Raw genomic sequence first — 7,008 nt, forward strand, 5'->3', positions numbered from 1 at the left:
TGTTAATCAAGTTTTTATCTTAATAAAACAAAAACTTGTAAAAACAAACTTTTACTGTCTGAAAGCATTTATGAGATCCCATTAAATGGCTTCATTTGTTCAAGAAGTTATCCAGACACAGGTAAAATATTAAATATTGAAATCAATTCATAGGTTTATATCCATGTCCTTACATAGAAGAGAAAGTGAGCTTTCTGGTGTCCCTAATTTTAATAAGGAGACTAATCCCTTCAAATTAGGGTCCAACCCTTATAACCTCATTTAACCTTAATTACTTTCTTACTCCAAATAGAGCCACATTGGAGGTAGGGTTTCAACATACAAATTGGTAGCAGACAAAATTCAGTCCATAGACGGTAATAGAAAGAAAAGTGCCCCTGTCCAGTTACGGGGTAGCAAAGCCACACCTGCCCTCCCACCCAACCACAGATACCAAAGAGCTCAGGTTTCCGGGCCCCACCGTCTCTAGAAGAGGGTGAAGGAAGGATGGGAAAAGAACTAAACTGTGCTGGGTCTCTCCCTTGTGTCAGGCCTCTGGGGCACTTATCTTTGTTCTAGATGATTCTCACAGCAACCTAACCAGAGAAGGATTGTCCTGTTTTACAGCTGAGGAAATTGTGGCTCAGAGAGAGAAGGTAACGGCTTCAGATGGTATGCTGGTGCCTGGCAGAGGCAGGCTTTGAGCACTTTCCACTCCCCAAAGCAGTTGCAGTGGGGGCAGGAGCAGGTCCAGATCAGGAGCCCTGCCTGCCAGACTGCGGGTCCTAGTGAGCCCCAGAGGGTTCTCTTCTTCAACTCTCAATTTCTTCATCAGTAAAACAGAAGTAATAATGCCTCCTTCATTGACAAGGCTATTATGAAGATTAAATAAGATCAATTACTCATGTGAACTGCCGGACTCACACCAGTGCTAAATCAAGGCTGGTTTTTCCCTCCCCAGCTTCCCTCCATGGGCCCACACTGAGCTGGGAGGGCAGCTTTACTGGAAATGGTTATTTGCCAGCCTCCCTGCATGAAAAATTACAGGGAACAGAATGAATGAAAACCACCCAGCCAAAAAAGCTTTGCTGTCCCAATTTTAAAGCCGGTTACCACGGTGGTACATGGGTGGGGGCACAGACAGGCCCCGTCCCCCACAACTTCAGAGGGCCAGTTCAGTTCCCAACACTGAAGACCTCAAGGACACCCTCAATTCCTCTGGCTCAAGCCCCATGCCCAATCAGGCCTGTCACTCTTGCCTCGCCAGCGTCTCTGGGGTCTGGTGCCTGCTCTGCATCCACTCTGCAGGGCCTTGCTTGGGATACCGGCCATATCTCACCTGCACACACTGCAACAGCCCCCTTACTGGTCTGACTGGTCTCTCCCTGCTCCAGGTGCAGGGTCATGTTGCTACCTCATGGCCCTCATGGAATCTTCCTCAAACACAGCTGTATATATTAGTCGGGGTTCTTCAGACAGAACCAAACAGCTATAGACATAGATGTGGAATAGACACAGGAGAGGAGATTTATTATGGGGGTTGGCTCAAGCAATTATGCAGGCTGAGAAGTCCGACAATATGTTACCTGCAAGCTGGAGAACCAGGGATGCTGATGGCATGGCTCAGTCTGAGTGCAAAGGCTGGAGAACCTGGAGTTCTGATGTCCAAGGGCAGGAAAAGAAAAGGTTTGTTCAGAAAAGAAAGCAAATCCACCTTTCCCCTGCCTTTTGCTTGCTCAGGCCCTCAGCCTGATTGGATGGAGCCCACCCACCTTAGGTGAAGGTAGATCTTCCTTACTCAGTCCACTGATCCAAATGCCAGTCTCTTCTGGAAACACCCTCATGGTTATACACGAAAATAGTGCTCTACCAGCTACCTGGGTGTGCCTTAACCCAGTCGGATCATCACCTGAAATGAACCATCACAGCAGCCTTATCACCATCCTGCTGAAGACCCTCCTCTTATGGCAGCTGATACTCCCACCTCCCCCAGTTCACGCTGTGCCCTTTCTGCTTCCATCCCCTTGGAAATGCCATTCCCCTCCCCAATGCCCCTCACCCTTCTCTGCCTGGTGCCTAGCATGCTCATGTTTGTTCTCCCAAGCAGCTCAAATGTCACCTATTCTATGAAGGCTGCACTCAATTCCCTCAGAGAATTGGCTGTATCCTGCTGATTTTCACAGCATTTCGTTGACCATTTTCCACATCATGTTACAATTATCTGTATCCATTTCTGTCTTCCCCACCAGACTGAGAAGACTGTGAATACCTGGAGAGCAAGGACTGTGCCTTATTCATCGTTGTACCCCAGTGCCAGACTCAATGAATGCTCAATAAATGTTTGTTGGTTGACAGAATGAATGAAGTCCCTTATGTTAACTTTTCTTGTGTATTAAAACTCTATATGTTAATATCATAGTTTACAGTCAACACTCAATTTACTCCCAAATTACCTTATGCTTTTTCCTCTTCCCTCGTTTTAACCTGTCTTTCTAAATGTTAAGTCTCTAATGTTAAGTCCCAGAATTAAACTTTTCAGTTCCCGAGGGCCCCATGCTGACCAACACACTGACCCCTAATGTGACAGAAACCTCAGGCTCCACACACAGCTCCCTTAGCTACGTGGGTCCACTATTGGATCTGCTTTGTCAGCAGGGACAGGAATAAGGAAGAAGCTGCACCTGGCTTCATGGTTCAGATTTGTTTTCTTGGATGCTTGGGATGCTGAGATAGTTAATAAGCAAATCAGCCTCAGTATTCAAATACACAAGTTAATAAATCCTGAAAGAGATACAAATCAAAATCCTCCAGCAGAGCCTATAGTCAAAACCTGTGCTTTCCCTAATCCTCTCTAACCCCGAAGGATCACTTTCTATTCCACAATGGTCCATGTGGTTAGGACCAGACTGTGGGCAGTATTGCCCTCTGGGAATACCCCGGCTTCTCCAGCTGGAATATTTCCCCTTGGAGAGTTCCTGACTCTATGCAAAGGATTCTAGCAAGAGGAGCCACGGGTCTGGAAGTTCTGCGTACCCTATTTAAATGACAGTGTGGTTCCCCACCATTCCTGTCACCTCACAGCCTAGACCAGAGAGCATTCAGGTCAGTGTAAGCCAGACCTTGGGACCTGGTAAGTCTAGAAGCCTTGCTTTTGAAGATGCTTTTGCTCTTGGGTTTAACTCTTTTTTTTTTTCATCTTCTTCTTTTCTCCTTCTCCTTCTCCTCCTTCTCCTCCTCTTCTTCCTCTTCTTCCTCTTCTTCTTCTTCCTCTTCTTCTTCTTCTTGTTCTTCTCTCTCTCAAACAAGGACTCTGACTAGACTTTGGGAGCACAGAGTTGATGCCACGTCAAGGTAGAGGCTGACACATGGCCGATGTCACGATGCTACGCTGTCCATTTTGTTTCCTCCCAGGGAAGCAGAAGCCAGAGCCGTGACAGAGCTCTGCTCCTGGAGGGGGCCTCCCAGGAGATGGAGAAGCTGGACATGAACACTTCCAACGAGCAAGGTCACTGCTGGTTCTCAGAGAAGTACAAGCAAACCTACCTCTCCCTGACCTACAGCATCATCTTCGTCCTAGGGCTGCCTCTGAATAGCACTGTCTTGTGGCTCTCCTGGTGCCAAACCAAGCGCTGGAGCTGTACCACCATCTATCTGGTAAACCTGATGATGGCTGACATGCTTTATGTGCTGACGCTGCCCTTCCTCATCATCACCTACTCCCTGGGTGACAAGTGGCCCTTCGGGGGGCTGCTCTGCAGGCTGGTGCGCTTCCTGTTCTACACCAACCTCTACTGCAGCATCCTGCTGCTGACCTGCATCTCCGTGCACCGCTTCCTAGGCGTGTGCCACCCGCTGCGCTCGCTGCCCTACCGGACCCGCAGGCACGCCCGCCTGGGCGCCGCCGCCACCTGGGCTCTGGTGGTCCTCCAGCTGCTGCCCACGCTGGCCTTCTCCCACACAGACAGCATCAACGGCCAGATGGTCTGCTACGACTTGAGCAGCCCGGAGAATTTCGATCAGTTCTTTGTCTACGGCATGATCCTGACATTGTCTGGCTTTGTCTTTCCCTCTGTGGTCATTCTGGTGTGCTACTCGCTGATGGTCAGGAGCCTGAACAAGCCAGAGGGGACCCTCACGAGGGCCGGCAGTGTGGCCCGGGCCAAGTCCATCCGGACCATCCTGCTGGTGTGCGGCCTCTTCACCCTCTGTTTTGTGCCCTTCCACATCGCCCGCTCCTTCTACCTCACCATCCGCTTCCTGCCTTCCCAGGACTGCCAGCTCTTGACGACAGCAGGTATGGCCTATAAGATATGGAGGCCTCTAGCGAGCATGAGCAGCTGTGTCAACCCAGTCCTGTACTTTCTGTCAGGGGGCAACAACAGAGTGAGGCTCTTCTGGAAATGGAGGCAGAACAAGGTGGGTGAGCACCCAGCTGGAGCCAAGGGGGAGACACCCAGGGGTGGGCAGATGTGGATACTGCCAAGGTGAACGTGGGGAAAATGAGCTCCAATGACATTGACAATGACTTGTTTGAACACATATGGGTGCTAGCAGGAGGGGAGCCCAAGACCTCGTAAAAGCACCCTGCTGAAAAAGATTCTATACTGATGTTAACAGAGTTTAAAATAAGAATATGGAGAAAGCCACCAACACAAAGGAAAACTTTCTTATTTTCATGAGAGCTAACATTGATCTCTCTTGTCATTCAGGTCTCAGCTCAAATGTCACCTGCTCAGAAGCCTCTCCTGCCCACCCTAGCTAATGCTGACCTCTCTCTCCATAACCCAATCACGCTTTTACTTCCCTATCTATTGTCTTTGTAACATTGATTACTACCTGGACTTGTTAATTCGTTTACTTATTTACGATCTGTCTCTTCCCACGGGAATACAGGCTCCAAAATGACAGGGACGTCGTCTAACTGCTGAACCCCAAATACCAGCCTCAGCAGCAGGGCCCAGCACATAGTAAGTGCACAATAGGTAGGTGCTCAGTGAGTGAATACATAAATGAGTAAATGAAGCCCTTACTATGTAAGAGTACTTACATGGAGTAAGTCATTTAATCCTCACAATAGCACTTGGAGGTGGAGGTTATTGTTACACCATTTACAGAGAAGGAAATTCACACACAAAGCTTTAAGTACCTTGTCCAAGCTCACCTAGCATGAGAATGTCCAGATCATAGTGTTGAGAAGAGGCTTTGAACCCAGGCAGTGGCCACTGATGCATGTGCTCTAAGCTTGAAGGGTACAGCCCTATCCAGACGCCAGTCAAGAGCCAGCTGAGTTCCCATGACAGGGACAGCTTGCCATTTTAGACCAGCTTGCTTGTTTACATAGCTGCTATTATCTGCAGAGTGCTGGGTACACCTCATGTGTTCTTTTACTACATTTCTTAACCAGTATTCTTTTTAGGAAGATCTCTACAGGATAAAGTGAAAGACACAGAGGAAAGTGGCTGCATGAAAAAGGATTCACTTTATTTTTATTTAAACATGACATCTCAGTTTATGACCAAAACAATCTTTACCACTGACTTAAGCCATAATGGTGCTATTTCCCTAAGAGATAATTTTTAAAAAATTATTTAAGATCCAAGGTAATCCAAAAAAGATAACCTTTAAAAAAACACCCTCTAATATTTAAACAGTAAGATTGCCAAGGATTTCTCAGATCTAAACGTACATTATCTAATAATCATTATAATCTCCCTCTGAAGAGAAGGTACATCCTTTTCATAAGAACCAGTGTAACCCTTCATTACTATCCCACTGTAATTATGGGATGTGTCTGAGTAACCATCTCTATGTCTAAATTATAAAATTTTATTCTGAAAGTAGAGTTTATTGCTTTTGAGGCCACACAATAATTAGAACTAGACTAAGTGTTGCTTAGCGGAAACCTCAGGATAAGTGGTTTAATGAATAGGCAAGGATGTTTCTAATTAACAGGTCAGCTGTTTCCACATAAATATTTCTACAGGAGCTGAGAGAGCTTAATTTTGTTTGCTCTTTTGAATATTCAGTTATCTTGCTTATATAATTAATTTCTGTCCTTTTCTTTGCATAACATACAGGTAAGTTTCAGCTAACTTACAATCCCTATTATCATCCCTAACAAATTGATACGGTTTCACATTACTGGAGAACTGGTGTGCCAGGCTGCCCCAATAGAAGCTGGGAGCCATTCCATATCCCACTAAGCCATGACCTCTAATATTCACAGCCTGTCAAACTTGGAGGTGGGAAGAAAACTAATCTAGAATCCTCAGGATGTATCACTTTTATCTAACAGGCAAGTACTTTATATACTCCTGGCCAAAGTTTTCCTGCCTTTAAGTCTTGGTTAACCTATGTGCTTGCAATTATTTCTCTGATCCATATAAGTCTAACTTCGCTTCTGCAGTTTTTTAACCTACTTAACAGCAAAGTATAAACATCCATTTTTAACTTATTTCTGGAAAGCTGGAATCAAAAAAGTTTAGCTTAGTTGACATGATATCCTGGGGTTTCCAGGACATTATCTCAAGATACTAGGATCAAACTAGACCATTCCCTTTGGGAAAAGGGCCTCACTGCAAATGGAGCTGGGTAAAATTTCAACCTGAAGAATTTCCCCCAACAGTAGAGAAAATGGAAAGAGGGATCATTGTGAGTAAATTTAATTTGTGTAAGAGTCATTTGTGGGTTCCTTGAAGAGGAGGAGTTGGGGACAATGTTGAAAGGGCAGCAGAATGGTGATTACAAAGCCCCCCTAAAGCCAGCAAAAGAACCACTCTTCAGGGCAGCGGAACCACCAACAGCATTTGAGCAGAAGTTCAGTGTCACCGAAGTTGTGATTTAGAAACTTAATCCAGCAGTCGCCATGCTTTGAGTGAACCGGAGAAAAGAAATAAAATATCACAGCTAGATTCCTGCAGGGTCTCCTAACTGGCCCTCCTTCCCTTAAACAGCACCTCCAGATTTTCTTTAAAACAGTATTTTCCGCACATCACACCTTCCCCAATTGTCTGTTCCTTCCCTATGGCC

General features: G+C 46.1%; 1 pseudogene; it reads left to right on the plus strand.

Annotated features, from left to right (window-relative positions):
- The first annotated feature begins 3,351 nt into the window (after positions 1-3,351).
- On the plus strand, positions 3,352-4,492 carry LOC105857406 (P2Y purinoceptor 3-like; annotated as a pseudogene).
- Positions 4,493-7,008: the final 2,516 nt, after the last annotated feature.

The sequence above is a fragment of the Microcebus murinus genome, chromosome 1 (assembly GCF_040939455.1).
Source record: "Microcebus murinus isolate Inina chromosome 1, M.murinus_Inina_mat1.0, whole genome shotgun sequence".
NCBI lineage: Eukaryota > Metazoa > Chordata > Mammalia > Primates > Cheirogaleidae > Microcebus > Microcebus murinus.